Source organism: Lagenorhynchus albirostris, chromosome 3 (genome assembly GCF_949774975.1).
Source record: "Lagenorhynchus albirostris chromosome 3, mLagAlb1.1, whole genome shotgun sequence".
Taxonomy (NCBI): domain Eukaryota; kingdom Metazoa; phylum Chordata; class Mammalia; order Artiodactyla; family Delphinidae; genus Lagenorhynchus; species Lagenorhynchus albirostris.
The window spans coordinates 53,790,893-53,812,368 of record NC_083097.1 but is presented as its reverse complement, the minus strand read 5'-3'; the positions used below and the strand labels follow the sequence as shown (position 1 = coordinate 53,812,368).

At 41.7% G+C, this 21,476-nt stretch overlaps 1 long non-coding RNA gene and 1 pseudogene across 1 annotated transcript in view; both read right to left on the bottom strand.

Moving 5' to 3' along the window:
* LOC132517880 (B-cell CLL/lymphoma 9 protein-like) overlaps positions 1-10,457 on the bottom strand; it is a 36,929-nt pseudogene extending 26,472 nt beyond the window's left edge.
* Positions 1-21,476, bottom strand: part of LOC132518094 (uncharacterized) — a 479,628-nt gene that overhangs the window by 51,844 nt on the left and 406,308 nt on the right. The window lies entirely within an intron of this gene.

Sequence of the window (21,476 nt, the reverse complement as noted above, 5' to 3'; positions counted from 1 at the left end):
TGGGGGGAGGGAGGGAGGGAGGGAGGGGGAGAGAGAGAGAGAGAAAGAGAGAGAGAGAGAGTGCCCTTGTCTCTTCTTCTTATAAGGGCACTAATCCCATTCATGAGGGCTCCACCCTTATCACCTCATCTAAACTTACCTACCAAATCCCCACCTCCAAATATCATCATATTGGGGTTAGAGCTTCAACATATGAATTTGGGGAGGACACCAACATTTGGTCTAAAACACCATCTTACAGATGAAAAACCGTAAGTCAGAGAAATGTAATGATTTTTCCAAGGTCGGAGATAATGGATAAGTCAGATCTCAAGCCCAGTTCTTTTCTCTACAAGTCTAGGATTCTCTCTTTGAAGGGCCACTGCCTCTCCCTGTGTTAGGCTCATAAGTAACTACTGAACCAGGAAAGAATAAATGGATACTGAAGCAGTAGTCCCTTAGAGGTACAGAGGAGACAGGAACTGTAAAAACATTTCACACAGTCAATGTAAACGTAGATTTCTATTTTCAGGTTTTCTTGAATATTATTTTTTAATCAAACATGGCTTTAAATTTTTATTTTGTGATAGGAAATCTATCTTCACACTGTTACCCCCTCTGCTTTCAGGTTGAAGGAATAGAGGCTCTGTGAGGTAGAATAATTTGAATAGGCCACATAGCAACTAAGTTGAGAGAGACAGGATTTGAACTCAAGCCAGGCTGTCTCTTTTTATACCTACAAGGGAGCTCAGTTCTTAATATGGCCATTGAGAAAACACTGTGTGTCCTATTTGGTTTGCTTGCTCTGGTGGGCATGGTTTAGAATAGAGTTCTCTTCTCCCACAGAAGTAGAAAAGACATAAGCCTCTGAAAACTTGAAGCTTTGGTTATTAATTCTTCCCTAAGTGCGTGTGCGTGTGTGTGTGTGTGTGTGTGTATACACACAAACACATATATTTGGGGGGACATCCTTAAAGGACATGCATTTTTTTCCTGGATTTGATGAGCTCTTTAATCTCCAAATACTTATGTAATCTGTCACTAAGCCCCAGAATTCCTGGAACCCTTATATAAAGTCAACCCAGATTCCAAACTTAATGAGATTTATCCACCACTAATCTCCATATCTATTTTTAACAGAAATATCTTACTTATTTTCAAGACAGAACATGTCTCTATAACATGCCATTGCAGCAAATTCTACATCCTTGTAGATCAGAGTATAAGACAGAATACAGGGTTAGATCTCAACCCAGAGAATGCTTTATCTTTTATGTTTTAGGTTGCACTACAGATAGAAGGAAGAACTGTGAGATTTAGACATTAAGCAGACTAATTCAAACTCAAAGCAACATTTAAATTTGTTTGCCTGGGAATGCCTGATTATGTAATTCCATTCTCTGTTCTACCCTACCACGGGCCAAAACAAACCAACACAAAATCCTGCCTTGTTTGATGCCAATAATAAATTCACATGAAAAGTTGCCTTTCCCCGGTACCCACTATACATAAAAAATTGTGACCTAAGCCAAGAACCTTCAGAGGAGCCACTTCAGAAGGTCTCCGTCTCTGAAGCCAACAATGCCACTCCTTCTTCGGAACTGTTCATTGGAAGTGGATCCATCTTTTAAGGTTAGCTTGGGAAGAGAAACAGAAATGCTTGGAAGACAAAACAAAGATGCCCATTCTACTTTTTGCACCTACAGTATGAAGGATTTTGCCTGATTAAGAGGGTGCTAAGGACCATTAAAGCTCCAATATTCTCTGATGATCTGATTTTCCCCATATAACACGCTGTTCTGCCAATCCCTTATTTTCTTTCTTCACAGAAATCCAAACAACTTGACATGGAGTAGGCAGTTTAATATGATTTCCCTGTGAGTAAAATAAAATGAATTTTCTGAGGATGGAAACTGATTCACAGCAAATCAGTGCTGGAACAATCATTTTCTTCTTTGGCCTCTTATTCTGGATTCACAAGCCACACGGCACATGACACAGACAATTAGCTGTTTCTCCTACTTCTGGCTGGCTTCAGAAAGTGTCAAAGCCTGTGCTAGAATAATGAAGAGAACACAGGTGTGCAGCATTTCCAGCAAATCCAGAGTTCCTGGGAAATAAATGTTTTCAAACTTTAAAATCTACTAAAACAGCTTCTTATTTAAAGTGTTGACACGGTAAAGGATCCTTTTCTTTAGCAGTCACTTTGCCAGCTTTTCTATTTGGCAAGTCTAAATTTTTATAAGTGGGATTTATTTAAAGTGAGCACACCTGTGAGTAAACAGCGAACATTAGCCTCAGGACAGTGACACAATTCCTGGTGGATGGGCTGGAGCTGGTGTTTGGAGCCTGTGGCAGCAAGGCCATGAGGGTTCCTCACTGTCATTGCATTTAGAAGCTAAGAATCTTGGACATGACATTTCTTAAAAGCACATATTTATTGCCCCCATCTGTATATGACTACTTCCAGAGTACTTTCATCATGATACCTAAGCAAGGTAAATAGAAAATACTTTTAAAATGAAGTCTTCCCAAGAGTCATTCTTGAATGTAAGTAAAAATAAAGTCTCAAAATAGCAATTCACAAAAAGAGGATGGCTGCAAAATGTTAAGATGTAGGCATGTACTCCGAATATTTTCTGAAGTAGACAGAGACCTTTCTCTCTTCTCCATGTGCACTCTGTATTTCCAAGCCTTCATTTAACTAAGCAGGGAATGGTTGAAATAAGCTGCTTTGAATATGAAACTAATTTGGGGAGGCTACAAAAGAGTCATTTTATAATAGCACTGGATCTGATAAAATTTTAACCTCCAAGTTTTCCTGAGGGACACTGTGAGGAAGATTTTTATTAAAATCCCCAGTTTCCAAGGCTTCAAGAGACACCACTGGCAGTGTAGGGCTGTCATCAGCATCACTTTTCACTTGATAGGATGTGCGGGGTGCTTTCTGAGCCTCTGTAGAACCATAATGTTAGAGACTGAATGTTTGTCCCCCCAGAATTCACATGTTAGAAAACCTAACCCCCAATGTGATGGTATTAGGAGGTGGAGCCTTTGCAAGGTGATTTCATGAGGGTAGAGCCCTCATGAGTGGGACTAGTGCCTTTATGAAAGAGACCCAGAGAGCTCTGTTGTCCCTTCTACCATGTGAGGACACAGCAAAAAGACAGCCATCTATGAACCAGGAAGCGGGCTCCAACCAGACAACAAATCTGCTGGAGCCCTGAATTTGGACTTCAGCCTCCATAACTGTGAGGAATAAATGTCTGTTGTTTAAGCCCCCCAGTCTATTACAGCCTTTTGTTATAGCAGCCTGCACAAAGACACATAGTAAGCCCTGATACTGCCTGACTGCACTGCTAAGAAGCAAACTTTATAAACTTCCCCTTCCTTCTTATAAACTCCAGCATTTTACCCGCAGCACCTTGGAAGCCCATACAAATCCCTGTCACATGTTGCTTAGTTTCTTTAAAGCTATTTATAGCTCAGGTTATATCCTCCTCCGACTCCTCTTTTTTTCTCCTCATTTCATAAACTGAGTGTCATGTTTCAACTTGTGAGGCTTGTTTTAATTGTTCCCTCCATCATTCCCCACGTTAGGGATAATTTGCAGTGGTTAGAGAAAAAAATTATGCATCTGCCTAACATTCAGTGAACAGCTACATGCAAAACACTGTGGAGCATCCAAAGTTGAATCAGGGTCAGAACCAACTCTCACATAGTTTCAATTTATAGGAAAGATAAAACATAAAAAAGTATGTTACAAGAAAAGGACGGAAGAAGCTGTTAGATGTTAGTAGCAAGTTCCAAGGAAAATGACATTTGGTCTCCCCTGGAGATCAGGAAGAGTCTCATGGGAGTCATTTTTGGACTGAGCCTTGAAATATTCTTTTTAATTTTATATGAAGCAATATATTTAATTTTTCTGACATCACAGCCCCAGCAAGTGGTTTTGTACCGAATTTAATGGAAGTTCCGTAGAACACTTTGTGTGTGGGAGCAGGAAGAAAGGGAAGTAACCACAAAATTTCAAAAAACAAAAACAAAATCCTGGATAACTATTAGCATCTGTTCCATCCCACATTAATAAAATTCACCTGGAAATTCCGCAGAAAAGGAGACCAGAAAACAAGAGTGGAGGCAAAAGAGGGCATATTGGCAAAGAAAAAGTCACCCGGGAGGAGAAAGCCACAGAGCATTCCAGGGACAGACCTCACTCTCCCTCCCAAAACCAGGAGGATGCTCAGCAGGGATGCTGAGGCTTTACTAGATCTATCTCCCCCAAATAATGCTGAGTACGCAGCACCCAAGGGAAAAGAAGGGGGGAAGGCAGGGCGTGAGCAGGCTGGGGGTGGGCATGAGGGAAAGAAGCACACTTAATGAAGGAGATGGTGAAGGGTGAAAGAGGTGGATGTGTATATCGAGAGAGACAGACAGTGATGAGGCGCACTTAAACTGAAAAGCAATGTCCTAAGTTTCATAATTAAACAAAAAATAGATTTTCTTACTATTCCTACCCTACACTGAACTTAGTAACAGTTAGTTTTAAAAAAATTAATTGTGTGTCTGTGTGTGTGTGTTTCATTAATATTTTGCTCTTGCCTGAGAGAGGCTAGTGATCGTATTGGGTTGAGGATTGGCATGGTTACACCTGTACCCGGAAGGATGCCCAGAGTTTCCACAAACCCGGGACCTCCCAAGCCAGGCAAAGCTAGTACATTCAGGGGGCTGGTTTGCCCATCATCCCCTGTGCAAAAACCCAGGTCTAGGACCCCAGGGTTGTTTATGGCCTGGGACTTCCCCTCATGGAACCATTTCAGTGTCTGGCTGGGCTTCTCAGGTGGAGTGTAGAGGACAGGTCCAACTCAGGTATGACTTCCTGCAGATCTGGGTCTGAAAAGACTGAAGACAGGCTATTCCCCAGCACAGTGATGGAGTCAGGACCCCTTGGGCCCCCAGGCTTTTAAAGTGCTGAATTCTAAATTGGGTGTTAGAATGGCCAAATGTGCCTTCTCCTGGGACACCCACGTCTTCAGGAAGTTGCTCTGCCTCCATTGGGGCCATGGCAAGAAAATGATACCTGCTGCGGAAGAGACTCATCTTGGAGGGAACTCCTGCAAAAACCCATCTGTCCTTGAGATGCCATCTCAGGCTCCTGGGACCCAAGACCCATCATAGGAGTGTGTGACATCAAATCAGACCCCACTGAAACACCGTGAGGAAGCATGTTGGTTCCCATGGTAACCAAGAAGGGCAACTGGTTATAGTGAAGAGTGGTTGGGTCATTCCCATGGGGTCGAGTGTTGGCATCAGAACGTGAAATTCGAGGATTTTTATGTACTAATGCCCATTTCTGGCAGGTTATTCATTGATGAGAAGTTGAGTGAAGGAGCTGGAGGGGAGTTTGTCATCTGAGTTGATTCCATCTTGATGGCATAATGGAATAATCAGGTAGAACTGGACATTGCAAACTTGAACATTTAAGACACCACAAGGGAGAGCAGGCTTGGGGAAGGATAGGCTCTGGAGGCGAGTTGTACTAGAGAGAAGACATCTGGCTATTCACAGAAGCAGATCACCCACAGAGCAGCAGCAAACACTAAGAAGGCTGTTTAATGAAGGCAGCAGCGTCTGGGCCTGCCATCAGGCCTACCATGTACAATGGAATCTGGAGGCACTTGAGGTTTCCTGAGGGTGAGCCCAGCATTGATGACTGGACAGTACATGGTGGGAGGTTGCAGAGGGTTCAGACCAGGAGAATGCACAGGCCTTTTGCCCCAGGCCATTTCAAACTGGAGGAGCTGTGTTGAGGCTAATGGGGTTTCTAGGAGGGTTGAGATGTATTGGTGGCTATGACAGAGCTGGCCATTAGTCCTTCTGGTGAGTCCGATTGTTTCTCTGAGATTCTGCAAACCACCGTTGCTTCCTGGACCTTGAGACACGGAAAGTATGGCCTAAAGCCCAGGACATACTCCTGCTGAGGACGCTCACCAGATGGCAGGGGAGCCAGCTTCTGATCAGCAGGCAGCATCTCGGAGCCACCTGAGTGCAAGTCATCATCTCCCCAGGGCACACTGAGCCTCTCATCTTTTGAGGTGTCATCTGAAGGTTGGATCCCTTGTTGATATTTAAGTTGACATTTCCTTTCATGACATTAAGGACCATCCCAAACTCAAATTCCCAACCAGGGCTCATTGGTGGGGAATCGTTTTTGGAAAGTTATCCTGGCAGGACTGCAGGAAAATGGGAATGTTCACTGAGAGCCTGGGATCATGCTAGTCATCTCCATGTTGGACCTTATTCCTGTTATGCTTATCCCAGGGAGACCACCTTGAAATTTCTCTGCAAGCTGCTGTTGAAGCATCTCTGCAGAGAATCTTTGGGGGTTTTGGAAGCAATCCCATCAATCCAAAAGACCCCCTGGCCAGGAAAGAAGTTTCAATTATTTGGAATTTTTGACATGTTGTCTGGCCAACTGACTCCAGAAAGACGTGGTCTGGATGCAGGGTTGGTGACATTTGCCCTTCCATTTCAGATTATCATTCCTGCAAATCCAGGAAGGCATATCTGATCCCTGGTATGTTGCAGTCGAGGGCCGTGTGCCTAAGAGCAGAGAACATGGTGCAGTCATACTATCAGAAGATGGTTCTGCTTGCCCAGGTGCCCAGCCTTCACTAGGGGTCATCTGGTATCTAGGGAGAGGCCCTTAGAGAAATTCTAAGGTCCGTGCAGATAAACCTTTGTAACCTGAAGGGAATGCTAGGGTACAGCCACTTTTCCCTGATACCTCTTCTTCTGTTTATTAAAAACTCCTGCTATAATTTCAGCCAAACTATCTGCTCAGGAGTCATATGATCTGGGTGGTTGGGTCTTAGGTGCCCAGACAGGGAGTTCATGGAACGTGGAATCACTTCATCTGGACAAAAGGGCACATCTCTGTATCCTGGAAGGACAAGTGGAGCCTCCACAGCTGTCCGGGACCCAGGTCCCTTACCTAAGCTTTGTTACTAAGCCACTCTGGCCTGTATCAACCCTTCTGGTTTCTTTGGAGGTTCATTTAACACTCCAGCATTCTGCATCCCTTGTGCTGCTACGAATGTCTTCTCATCAGGGGAAAGCATGCGCTAGATTTGAGAGTGTGTAAGGAGTGCTCCCGATGCTGAAGCTGCTCATGACGTAGTCTATCTGGGGTTTCTCCCAGGGTGGGGGGATCTCCACTGGACACTAGTGGAGGGAGGTGGGGAAGGAGCACACTGGGATCTGCCAGAGCCATTGGCCCTGTAGGAGACAGAGGTAACTGCTTGGTTTGGGGGCATCAGGCCTGGAGCACTACCATGTCGGAGCAGTGGAGTAGAGCTGGCAGGGCTGCCTGCAGAAGGAATCAGTTTGTTTTCTACCCCAGGCTTATCTCAGGGGACATATGGGAGCAGCAGGTGTGGGTGCTGGTGCCAGAACACACAGAGTTGGCTGCGGTGTGGTATTCGGGGAAGAATTCCAACCCTGGTTGGCTGGAGCTGGGAGAGGTTTCAGGTCATTCCAAAGGCACATATCTGCCTGTTCCCAGAGGTATGCTTCTCTCTGTCTTGCTGCTAGGGATGTCATGGATGTGAAAAGGGGCAGCAGTTTCAACTTGACCCTTAGTGCAGAATCTGCAGCTTGAAAACATACACACTATTTGGTCTAATGTCTTCGGAGCAGGTGTGGGTTTGGATAATAGTCTGGCTGTGGAAAGGTCTGGAAGAGCTGTGGGTCATGTAATATGATGGGGTCATCAGTGCGTTGTGCACTGGGAATCCTGGGACTTTAGTGGTCAGCAGAATTCCATTCTTCAGTCCCAGGAGCTCTGACCAAAGCGGTGAGGTGGCGGGGGATGGGGAATACCTTGCTCCCTTGGCACCATCTGCAGCCCCATTCTTCAGGTCCAGGCTCCCACCAGGCCAAAGGAGTGCTTACAGTGTATGGCTCCCACTCTTGGAGTCATTAAGAGGGGGGACTAGGATTGACTGGCCAGCCCCCTTGTTTTCTCTGCCTGGAGAATTTGAAAGGCAGGTGGGGATTCCCAGATGGGGTCATCACTGTAAGGGAAGGCCATCATCTCCTGCTTTGACTTGGACTTTGACTCTTTTTTTTTTTAACATCTTTATCGGAGTACAATTGCTTCACAATGGTGTGCTAGTTTCTGCTCTATAACAAAGTGAATCAGCTTTACATATACATATATCCCCATATCTTGTCCCTCCAACGTCTCCCTCCTACCCTCACTGGCCCACCCCTCTAGATGGACAAAAGCACAGAGCTGATCTCCCTGTGCTATGCAACTGCTTCCCACTAGCTATCTATTTTACATTTGGTAGTGTAGATATGTCCATGCCACTCTCTCACTTTGTCCCAGCTTACCCTTCCCCCCCTCCCTGTGTCCTCAAGTCCATTCTCTACGTCTGTGTCTTTATTCCTGTCCTGCCCCTAGGTTCTTCAGAACCATTTTTTTGTTTGTTTTTTTAGATTCCATATATATGTGTTAGCATATGGTATTTGTTTTTCTCTTTCTGATTTACTTCACTCTGTATGACAGACTCTAGGTTCATCCACCTCACTACAAGTAACTCAATTTTGTTTCTTCTTATGGCTGAGAATATTCCATTGTATATATCTGCCACATCTTCTTTATCCATTCATCTGTTGATGGACGCATAGGTTGGTTCCATGTCCTGGCTATTGTAAACAGAGCTGCAATGAAAAGATACTTGATACGATTTCAATTTTCTTAAATTTACCAAGGCTTGATTTGTGACCCAAGATATCATCTATCCTGGAGAATGTTCCATGAGCACTTGAGAAGAAAGTGTATTCTGTTGTTTTTGGATGGAATGTCCTATAAATATCAATTAAGTCCGTCTTGTTTAATGTATTATTTAAAGTTTGTGTTTCCTTATTTATTTTCATTTTGGATGGTTTGTCCATTGGTGAAAATGGGGTGTTAAAGTCCCCTATGATTGTGTTACTGTTGATTTCCCCTTTTATGGTTGTTAGCATTTCCCTTATGTATTGAGGTGCTCCTATGTTGGGTGCATAAATATTTACAGATGTTATATCTTCTGCTTGGATCGATCCCCTGATCATTATGTAGTGTCCTTCTTTGTCTCTTCTAATAGTCTTTATTTTAAAAGTCTATTTTGTCTGATATGAGAATTGCTACTCCAGCTTTCTTTTGACTTCTATTTGCATGGAATATCTTTTTCCAACCCCTCACTTTCAGTCTGTATGTGTCCCTAGGTCTGAAGTAGGTCTCTTGTAGACAGCATATATACAGGTCTTATTTTTGTATCCATTCAGCCAGTCTATGTCTTTTACTTGGAGCATTTAATTCATTTACATTTAAGGTAATTATCAATATGTATGTTCCTATTACTATTTTCTTAATTGTTTTGGGTTTCTTATTGTAGGTCTTTTCCTTCTCTTTTGTTCCCTGCCTAGAGAATTTTCTTTAGCATTTGTTGTAAAGCTGGTTTTGTGGTGCTGAATTCTCTTAGCTTTTGCTTGTCTGTAAAGGTTTTAATTTCTCCATCGAATCTGAATGAGATCCTTGCTGGGTAGTGTAATCTTGCTTGTAGGTTTTTCTCTTTCATCACTTTAAATATGTACTGCCGCTCCCTTCTGGCTTGTAGAGTTTCTGCTGAAAGATCAGCTGTTAAGTTTATGGGTATTCCCTTGTATGTTATTTGTTGTTTTTCCCTTGCTGCTTTTAATATTTTTTCTTTGTATTTAATTTTTGATAGTTTGATTAATATGTGTCTTGGCATGTTTCTCCTTGGATTTATCCTGTATGGGACTCTGTGCTTCCTGGACTTATCTATTTCCTTTCCCATATTAGGGAAGTTTTCAACTATAATCTCTTCAAATATTTTCTCAGTCCCTTTCTTTTTCTCCTCTTCTTCTGGGACCCCTATAATTTGAATGCTGGTGCATTTAATGTTGTCCCAGAGGTCTCTGAGAGTGTCCTCCATTGTTTTCATTCTTTATTCTTCTCAGTGGTAGTTATTTCCACTATTTTATCTTCCAGGTCACTTATCCGTTCTTCTGCCTCAGTTATTCTGCTATTGGTTCCTTCTAGAGAATTTTTAATTTCATTTATTGTGTTGTTCATCATTGTTTGTTGGACTTTGACTCTTTCGTGGTGGAGTTCCTCCCTTTAGGGTTACTGGACTGCACTGGTTGAATGACTGAGCCTGCAGTCACAGACAGGGACAGGCTCTCTGAGTTCTTCTTGGACCACAGCAGAAGCAATTGCTGAGTCAGTGACAGTGGCTTTCTGCTTGCTGGGTGCGTTCCTGCATGTTGGCTGCTGGTATACCTTGTTCCTCTTTGTTTTTCTGTGCTCTGGAAGTGGGTTTTGCAGCTTCAGCATTCTCAGAGTGTGCTTCCTGCTGCCAGAGGAGAACCTTGCATGTTGAGGGCACACAATACACAAGGGCCACCATGCTGCCGTGCTGATCCTGGTGCTCTGGGGCCTAGGAGCCATGTTCTCAAAGGCAACCCCCACCTTTCGGGAGTTCAATTTGCTCTTTAATCTACATTGGGACACAAAAGAACTTTGCAAAGATGATCTCTGCCACCTAAACTGAAGTGACTTTCTAGGTGAAAACTGGGCTGGCACCAGCTAGTTCCACATTTAGTCCCTGGAGGCAGGGTGGTGGCAGGGAATGGGGAGTGGGCTTGGGTCCAGGTCCCAGCCAACTGTTTAGCTGGGTGGCAGCCTCCCCTCTTCTGTCTCCCCACTGCAGCTCTTAGAGTGTTTTAACCACTGGAAGGACCAGGTAAAGAAAGCATATAATAAATAAGCTTGGAAAGGTTAGTTGGCACAGATTGTAGGAAAGTCTTAAATGCTAGATAATAAATTTGGAGGGTTTCTTTGGTAGGGAGTGGGGAACTACTGAAGATTTCTGAACGCGGGAGCCACATGATCTTGACTTGGCTTTAGAATGATTCACTCTCCTATTACTGTTTAGAGGAAAAAGAGTCAAGATACTTCCAGATGCAAGTAAGAGAATACCAAACCAAGATGGTTTGGATGATAGAGATTTATTACCTCATATAATAAGAAGTCCCGTAACTATAAAGAGAGATTCAGTTGTTTTTCACAGAGCAATGATGATATTTGAAACCAAGAGACTGACTGAGGGTGTCAAGAAAGGACACAGAAACAACAGCAACAAAAATTGACCAATAACAGAAACCTGTAGAACGTCAAGGAGGAAAACTGGGAAGCAGAAAAACAACAAAATAAATTCCTTATTATCTAATTTTTGCTACTTCTAGTTTAGTATGAGAGCTCACCTCTACCCCCCAAATGATTATTTTTAAATGAAAATAGTTCAATATGAATACTCATTCTCTCAGGAATATTACATTCTCATTTCAGAAAACCAATTTAGCCAAGCATAAGGATAACTGAAAGAGCCCTTTCTCTATAGACAAGACCTCTGATCCATATCAAAATAATTTTATTTACTGTCACCAAAAGTAATTAGAGCATTCATTCCTAGTGGCCACTGGTCATCTTATGAGAAGTTTCCACATTCATATAGGGAGCACCCCTGAAATCTGTAAAGAAACTCAGGAACACACAGAGCACTGTTTCCTCCCTGGAAACAGGAGCAGGAAGCTGCTACAGCTGTCTGTAACCAGGCAAGGTGCTCATCAAGAATTTCAGAATGCCCAGGTCAGGGGCACCTCTTCACATGTCTTGGCACAGTGTCCTCCAAGATCTTACTGTGATCACCATGAGATCCTATTTTGTACAGCAGGATAAAGGGATGTAGATTTGAAACTGAAAAATGAAAACACTATTCTCCATCTTTTACTTTTGACTGAGTATAGTTAACACATCACCTCTATCACTCTTCTGAGCACTCCGGGTGCGAGTGGCAATACCCAGCCAAGGCAGGTGTCACTCAGTGCTCTGTCACATAATTGTTTTTTTTTTGCCAATAGACCAAAATGACACAGTCACAAGAAATGTGCACTAATGATTCTGCAAAGAAACCAAAGGGGATGTTGAACCTTTGTAGCTGATGAAGTTGATGTCAGACAACCTGCCCTTGCAGATTGATTCTACTGCCCACACCTCAGGACTCAACTCCTTGCCCTTGGGGTGATGTGCTTTTGCCACAGACAATAATGATAAGGTCTAAATTGAAACTGACAGTGCTACATTCTGTACAATTATACCAGAGCTTTTAATTTAAAAAGCTCAATTGTATAATTTTTAGGTTGATCCCTCAGATACCATGTATTTTTTCAGTGGATTTGAATGAATGAAAAAATAAGTAAATATCTATAGATGTATAGATACAGGTATAGACAGTTAATATTTACTGGGTACTTAGTATGTGCCAATATGTTTACATATATTAAATCATTTAAACCTTATGAGGAAGATACTGTTATCATTATATTCTTTTCATAGATGAGAAACAACAGGAATAGAAAAAGACATTGATAGATGGGTTACAATGAATTCCAAAATGAAAGTAACAAGTAGAATGTCAACAATGACATTTGCATATCCCCAATTTATACATACTTATTTTGTCTTTTTTTTTTTTTCCTTTCTCCCAGCTTCACCACACAAAACAGTTTTGAACCTGGATAGGCTGAGCAACCATCCTCAGGACTGTAAGGGAAAGCTGCTGTTAATTAGAAGCTCTTAATTAGCAGCTTTCCGGAAGACAATGTTCCATTCTCCCCTGGAACAATGTGTCCATGGACATTTGCCTCCAAGAGGTAGCTGGTAAAGAGCTCGTGGTGGCTCTTCTAATCCAGTCTTCATATTTTGCAGTTACAACATGCACTCAATTCAATGCGTTAAGTAATTAGTTCTCAGCATCTGTGAACTGAGGACCTATTTCCAGAATGATTTAGTGCAGTTTCCTCTGAAGTCCCTGATAACAGAGGAAATAATTAGGCTCAGAAGGGTTTTACTTAAAACCTTGTGTCTCTACTTATATAAAATGACTGTGCTAATTAAGCCTCTCATAAATTTCCCTGCCATGCTTCACTCTGAGGATTTGGGTCTTCACCTCAGGTTTTCCCTCAGGGTCTGGCATAGTGCTGGGAACACCCTGAGGTGGGAGCGCTCAGATTGGAATCCCTAGAGACATGTAATTCACTTTGGGACACAGGCTCTTCTCTTGTACGGCCGGCCATACATTCAAATGTGTTTTTGTTTTTGTTTTTTTTTCTGTAATCATATTTAAGTCAGTCGGCTTGAGGTTAAAAAAAATACTGGTCTAATCAGGGCTACATCAAGTGTGGTCTACAGACCAGCTGATGGTCTGTGGATTGTTACTGGCCATTTCATGGAACAATAAGTATAAAACATGGAAGCAAGCATGTAGAAACTTTTATAGCAATTTGACAGAATAATTTCCTTTATGTCCATTAAATTTAATAATTTTTAAAAAATGGGTCTTATATTTTTATGTCATTTTTTGGTTTCATTTTTATATAATTCATCTTCTAACAGTTGAGTTTTTTCCCTTCATAAGGATCATATTTCCTGCTTTTTTGCATACCAGGTAATTTTTTTTTTAATTGGATTGGGGACTGTGTAAATTTTCACTACTGGGTACTGAATTTTGCTGTATTCCTTTATGTAGCTGTGGTCTTCGTTCTGGCATGCAGTTATGTTACCAGGGCTCAGTTTGATCCTCTCAAGTGTGCTTGTAGGCTGCCTGTAAGCAATAAGGGGAGGTGACAGGTCTCACCTTGTTTGTTTCTTTCCTCTGAAGGGATCACACTCCTAATGTGACTTTTGTTCAATATCTGAAAACCATTGTTTCATATATTATTCTGGTTTCCTAACTGTTTAAGGTAGAAGAGTGAATCAATCCCTTTTACTTCATTATGGCTAGAAACAGATGTACTAGGACTTCATCTTAACATCCTTCATCTTGATATCCAGTAATTCACTGGTGGTAATTTTACTGTATTTTATAAAAGTATCAATCTATAATGGAAGAGAAGTTAAACAACAAAATAAAGCAAAAAAGGGACTTCCCTGGTGGCACAGTGGTTGAGACTCTGCCTGCCGGGGCAAGGGACACAGGCTCGAGCCCTGGTCTGGGAAGGTCCCACATGCCATGGAGCAGCTAGGCCCATGTGCCACAGCTACTGAGCCTGCGCTCTGGAGCCCACGAGCCACAACTACTGAGCCCGCGTGCCACAGCTACTGAAGCCTGCGCGCCTAGAGCCTGTGCTGTGCAACAAGAGAAGCCATCGCAATGAGAAGCCTGCACACCGTGAGTAAGAGTAGCCCCGCTCAAGGCAACTAGAGAAAGCCCGTGTGCAGCAATGAAGACCCAACACAGTCAAAAATAAATAAATAAATAAAAATTAAAAAAAAAAATAAAGCAAAAAAGAACAAAAAAAACAAACAACTCAATTAAAAAATGAACATACAATTTGAAAAGACATTTCACCAAATAAGATTTATAAATGGCCAATAAGCACATGAAAAGATACTCAAAATCACTAATCATTAGGGAAATGCAAATCAAAACCACAATAAGATACCACATTATATCCATTAGAATGGCTATTTTAAACAACAACAAGAAGCTCCAGAAAATAACAAGTCTTGGTGAGGGAGAAATTGAAACGCTTGTCCATCACTAATGGAAATATAAAATGGTGCAGCCTCTGTAGCAAACAATATGGCAGTTCCTCAGAAGATTAAGAATAGAATTACCCTATGATCTATCAATTTCACTTCAGGATATACACTCAAAAGAACTGAAAGCAGAGACACAAACAGATACATGTACACCATATTCACAGCCGTCTTATTCACAATAGCCAAAAGGTGAAAGCAACTCAAGTATTTATAGGATGAATAGATTTTTTAAATGTGATATATCCATACAACAGAATACTATTCAGCCCTAAAAATGAAGGAAATCATGACATATTCTACAACACGAACGAACCTTGACGACATTGTAAGTGAAATAAGCCAGACAGCAAAGGACAAATACTGTATGATTTCACTTACATGAGGTACCTGGAATAGTCAAATTGATAGAGTCAAAAAGTAGAAGAGTGGTTGCCAGGGGCTGGGGAGAGATCGGAATGGGGAGTTATTGTTCAATGGGTATAGAGTTTCAGTTTGGGAAAATGAAAAGTTTTAGAGATGGGCACTGGTGGTTGCACAGCAACATGAATGTACTTAATGCCGCTGAACTGCATGCTTACAAATGGCAAAATGGTAAACTTTATGTTATGTGTATTTTACCACAGAAAAAGAATACTTAAAAAAGCAACTTCATCTCCCCTCCAGATAGCTTGAGAATCACTGGATTTCAGAGGCTGAAGGTAGGAAAAGGCCTAAGTGAGGGGGAGTTTGATAAACTTTCTACCAGGGTTAAAAGATGACAAACAATACCCTTTCAGGCCACCCAGGCACTCTGGCCAGGGAACCAGGAAGGTCTGTCAAATCTTACAGAACGTGCCACAATAGCTATTTTTGTATTATCTGTTTTCCTACTCAATTACCAGTGAAATCTTTAACAATGGTCTGTGAGGTGGGCTTCATGGACACTGAGGAAAGCAGAATCTGGGGATGTTGTATTGTCTTCTGCAGTATGTATTAGGGAGACACCTCAAGAAATTGGTGAGGTGATGGCTGCTCTGAAAAGGAAAAAAAAAGCAATTAAGTCCCTGTGGCCTGAAGGGAGGAAGAGAGACAATACCAACCCAGGGCATACTGTTTATCATGAAAAAAGAGAATACTATTAAGTAATATGTATAACATGATGCCATTCCCAAATATTAGGAAAGTAAATATATATTTCTATGTATTTATGCATAGAAGAAAATCCCCTGGAAGAATATAAGCCAAAATAACACTATAGTAATATCTTATGCATGCCCATATGTATGTATATGTTGGCTTATATGTGTATGTATATATAGAGAGATATATATGTATAGTCAATTTGTAAATTAAAATATCTCTATGGAAAACAACAACAACAACGAACAGATATAACATGGTTATATCTGTGTGGTCAAATCATAGGTGGTTTTTATTTTCTCTTTGTAAGTATTTTTTAATTATCTATTGTTTTCACAATGGGTAGGTAAAACTTTTATATCAGGGCAAGAAAGCAATTTTTATGTAAAAAGTAGGAAAGGATTGTTAGGAGATGTTATGTGGTCCAGGCTTGAGATAACCTTTAATTGTTTTTGGAGATTTATGCATAAATTAGTCTATGTTGCATTATCTCTCATTCCGTTTTTGTTTTTAACATTAGAGATCAGACCAGCAGCTTACACATTATAAGGTAACAATGCCTACCATTTTACGTGGAAATGCATTTCATTCATTTAGGTCAGATAAGATTAGAGTAATTAAGGTCACTGGACTTTGCCATTTAACAAATCCTTAAATCCAATTCTAATCTCATTCATTAATGCCACAAACAAAAGGGTTAATTGCTAACATATAATGTTTCAGACCCACCCTGGCACAAATGTTATAATATTAGATGGTATTAATGCCTTGCTGTGTAACTTTAGAGAAGGGCTGATTTATTCAGTATTCAAAGAGTTACAGATTCATTGGTTCTGAAGAGGTTATCCCTAGGGTAACTCATTATCACTTGTACAATCATGGAATGTTCTGTGACAGGAGAATGTCTAAAATGAAACAAGCCAATTAATCAAGATGGGGCAAGCATGTGGTGACTCTGCAGTACGAGCAGATGCTGTCAGCTCCTGAATTGTCACTATGCAGCCTCGTGGCTGAGGCAAGGCCCCAGCCAGAACAGGTTGGCCGCTGATGTGGGGATCCTGATAGTCTGTTGTCACATCAGACTTATGCTCAATTGCCTCACTTCAGCTCTGACCCAGCTGGAAAGGACAATCCTGTTGTCTTATGATTCTCCCGCACCAAACCTTTCACCACTTCAAAAAGGAGAGAAACTGATTTGAATTTTAATCTCTCTCCTTTCTTCTTTTTCCAATTCTGACAAAGGTATTAAGGGGAAGCGAAAATTCCTAAAGGTGTTCTTGAAAGATCAGTCTCCAACCAAATGTGTTATCTCAATGTCTGGAATCCTCAGCAGCCATTAAAAATGATGTTGCTAAAGGTTCTTAAAGACATGGGGGTGGGCCGGGGCCTGGGGTCTTGCCCTAAGGCAGCAGGTTTTGTTTTGTTAGCATTTCCCGGCTGAAGCCCGCCTGACAATGAGAGCACCTCTGGAGCTCAAGTTTATCCTGAAAATACTTCAAGTTCTACCTGTCCTCACTTATCTCTGGATTTCTGTGTGACCAGGTATAAGGAAACCTTTCTCTCAAACTAATTATGACTTACAGTAATTTGCTAAATTATACCTTTGTAAGCAGAATTGAAACATTTATTTTGGGGGGGGAACCTTCAAGATGGTGGAGGAGTAAGACGCGTAGATCACTTTCCTCCCCACAGATACATCAAAAATACATCTACATGTGGAACAACTCCTACAGAACACCTATTGAATGCTGCCAGAAGACCTCAGACTTCCCAAAAGCCAAGAAACTCCCCACATACCTGGGTAGGGCAAAAGAAAAAAGAATAAACAGACAAAAGGATAGGGACGGGACCTGCACCAGTGGGAGGGAGCTGTGAAGGAGGAAAGGTTTCCACACACTAGGAAGCCCCTTCACGGGCGGAGACTGCGAGTGGCGGAGCGGGGAAGGCTTCGGAGCCACGGAGGAGAGCACAGAAACAGGGGTGCAGAGGGCAAAGTGGACAGATTCCTGCACAGAGGATCGGTGACGACCAGCACTCACCAGCCTGAGCAGCACCAGTCTGCTCACCCACTGGGGTGGGCGGGGCAGGGAGTTGAGGCTGGGGATTCGGTGGGATCCCAGGGAGACAACTGGGGTTGGCTGCGTGAACAAAGCCTGAAGGGGGCTAGTGCACCACAGCTGGCCAGGAGGGAGTCCAAGAAAAGCTCTGGAACTGCCTAGGAGGCAGGAGATGATTGTTTCAGGGTACACGAGGAGAGGGGATGCAGAACACTGCCTAAAAGAGCTCCAGAGAAGGGCGCAAGCCGCGGCTATCAGCACGGACCCCAGAGACAGGCATGAAATGCTAAGGCTGCAGCTGCAGCACCAAGAAGCGTGTGTGCAAGCACAGGTCACTATCCACACCTCCCCTCCCAGGAGCCTGTGCAGCCCGCCACTGCCAGGGTCCCATGATCCAGGGACAACTTCCTCGGGAGAACACACGGCACACCTCAGGCTGGTGCAATGTCACACCAGCCTCTGCCACTGCAGGCTCATCCTGCATTCCAAGCATAACTACTGTAAACCTCCCTCCTCCTGGCCTGAGTGAGCCAGAGACCCCTAATCAGCCACTGCTTTAACCTCGTCTTGTCTGGGCAGGAACAGAAGCCTGAGGGCAATGTACACACAGAGGCAAGGCCAAATCCAAAGCTGAACCCCAAGAGCTGTGTGAACAAAGAAGAGAAAGGGAAATCTCTCCCAGCAGCCTCAGGAGCAGCGGATTAAATCTCCACAATCAATTTGATGTACCCTGCATCTGTGGAATACCTGAACAGACGATGCATCAACCCAAAATGGAGGCGGTGGACTTTGGGAGCAACTGTAGACTTGGGGTTTGCTGTCTGCAACTGACTTGTTTCTGATTTTTATGTTTATCTTAGTATAGTTTTTAGCACTTGTTATCATTGGTGAATTTCTTTATTGGTTTTGTTGCTCTCTTCTTTTTTTATTACTTTTTAATTTTTTATTTTAATAACTTAAAAAAATTATTTTATTTTATTTATTTAATTTTTAATTTTTTTCTTTCTTTTTTCCTCCCTTTTATTCTGAGCCGGGTGGCTGACAGGGTATTGGTGCTCCAGCCTGGTGTCAGGCCTGAGCCTCTGAGGTGGGAGAGCTGAGTTCAGGACATTGGACCACCAGAAACCTCCCAGCCCCATGTAATATCAATTGGTGAGAGCTCTCCCAGAAAGTGCCATCTCAACCCTAAGACCCAGCTCCAGCCAGTGGCTAGCAAGCTCCAGTGCTGGATGCTCCATGCCAAATAACTAGTAAGACAGGAACACAACCCCACCCATTAGCAGAGAGGCTGTCTAAAATCATAATAAGGTCACAGACACCCCAAAACACACCACCAATGTAGCCCTGCCCACCAGAAAAAGATCAAGCCTCACCCACCAGAACACAGGCACCAGTCCCCTCCACCAGGAAACCTAGACAAGCCACTGAACCAACCTTAGCCACTGGGGGTAGACTCCAAACACAATGGGAACTACAAACCTGCAGCCTGTGAAAAGGAGACCCCAAACACAGTAATTAAGCAAAATGGGAAGACAGAGAAATATGCAGCAGATGAAGGAGCAAGGTAAAAACCTACGAGACCAAAAAAAATGAAGTGGAAATAGGCAGTCTACCTGAAAAAGAATTCAGAGTAATGATAGTAAAGATGACCCCAAATCTTGGAAACAGAAAGGAGAAAATACAAGAAATATTTAACAAGGACCAAGAAGAAATAAGGAGCAAGCAAATAATGATGAACAGCACAATAAATGAACTTAAAAATTCTCTAGAAGAAATCAACAACCAAATAACTGAGGCTGAAGAAAGGATAAGTGACCTGGAAGATAAAATAGAGGAGATAACTACCATAGAACAGAATAAAGAAAAAAGAAATAAAAGAATGGAGGACAGTCTCAGAGACCTCTGGGACAACATTAAACTCACCAATATTTGAATCATAGGGGTTCCAGAAGAAGACAACAAGAAAGGATCTGATAAAATATGTGAAGAGATTATAGTTGAAAATTTCCCTAACATGGGAAAGGATATAGTCAATTAAGTCCAGGAAGTGCAGAGTCTCATACAGGATAAATCCAAGGAGAAGCATGCCAAGACACATATTAATCAAAGTATCAAAAATTAAATACAAAGAAGAAATATTAAAAGTAGCAAGGGAAAACCAACAAATAACGTACAAGGGAATCCCCATAAGGTTAACCTCTGATCTTTCGGCAGAAACTCTGCAAGTCAGAAGGGTGTGGCAGGACATACTTAAAGTGATGAAAGGGAAAAACCTACAACCAAGATTACTCTACCCAGCAAGGATTCATTTAGATTTGATGGAGAAATTAAAATCTTTACAGACAAGCAAAAGCTAAGAGAATTCAGCACCACAAGACCAGCTTTACAACAAATGTTAAAGGCACTTCTCTAGGCAGGAAACACAAGAGAAGGAGAAGACATACAATAACAAACCTAAAATAATTAAGAAAATAGTAATAGGAACATACATATTGATAATTACCTTAAATGTAAATGGATTAAGAGCTCCAACCAAAAGACAGAGACTGGCTGAATGGATACAAAAACAAGACCCGTATATACACTGTCTACAAGAGACCCACTTCAGATCTAGGAACACATACAGACTGAAAGTGAGGGGATGGAAAAAGATATGCCATGCAAATGGAAATCAGAAGAAAGCTGGAGTAGCAATTCTCATATCAAACAAAGTAGGCTTTAAAATAAAGACTATTACAAGAGACAAAGAAGGACACTACATAATGATCAAGGGAACAATCCAAGAAGAAGATATAACAATTGTAAATATCTATGCACCCAACATAGGAGCACCTCAATATATAAGGCAAATGCTAACAGCCATAAAAGGGGAAATCAACAGTAACACAATCATAGGGGACTTTAACACCCCATTTTCACCAATGGACAAACCATCCAAAATGAAAATAAATAAGGAAACACAAACTTTAGATGATACATTAAACAAGATGGACTTAATTGATATTTAGAGGACATTCCATTCATAAACAATAGAATATGCTTTCTTCTCAAGTGCTCATGGAACAGTCTCCAGGATAGATTATATCTTGCGTCACAAACCAAGCCTTGGTAAATTTAAGAAAATTGAAATTGTATCAAGTATCTTTTCTCACCACAATGCTATGAGACTAGATATCAATTACAGGAAAAAATCTGTAAAAAATACAAACACATGGAGGCTAAACAATACACCACTAAATAACCAAGAAATCACTGAAGAAATCAAAGATGAAATCAAAAAATACCTAGAAATAAATGACAATGAAAACACAATGACACAAAACCTATTGGATGCAGCAAAAGCAGTTCTAAGAGGGAAATTTATAGCAATAAAATCCTACCTCAAGAAACAAGAAACATCTCAAATAAACAACCTAAACTTGCACTTAAAGCAATTAGAGAAAGAAGAACAAAACACCCCCAAAGTTAGCAGAAAGAAAGAAATCATAAGATCAGATCAAAAACAAATGAAAAAGAAATGAAGGAAACAATAGCAAAGATCAATAAAACTAAAAGCTGGTTCTTTGAGAAGATAAACAAAATTGATAAACCATTAGCCAGACTCATCAAGAAAAAAAGGCAGAAGACTCATATCAATAGAATTAGAA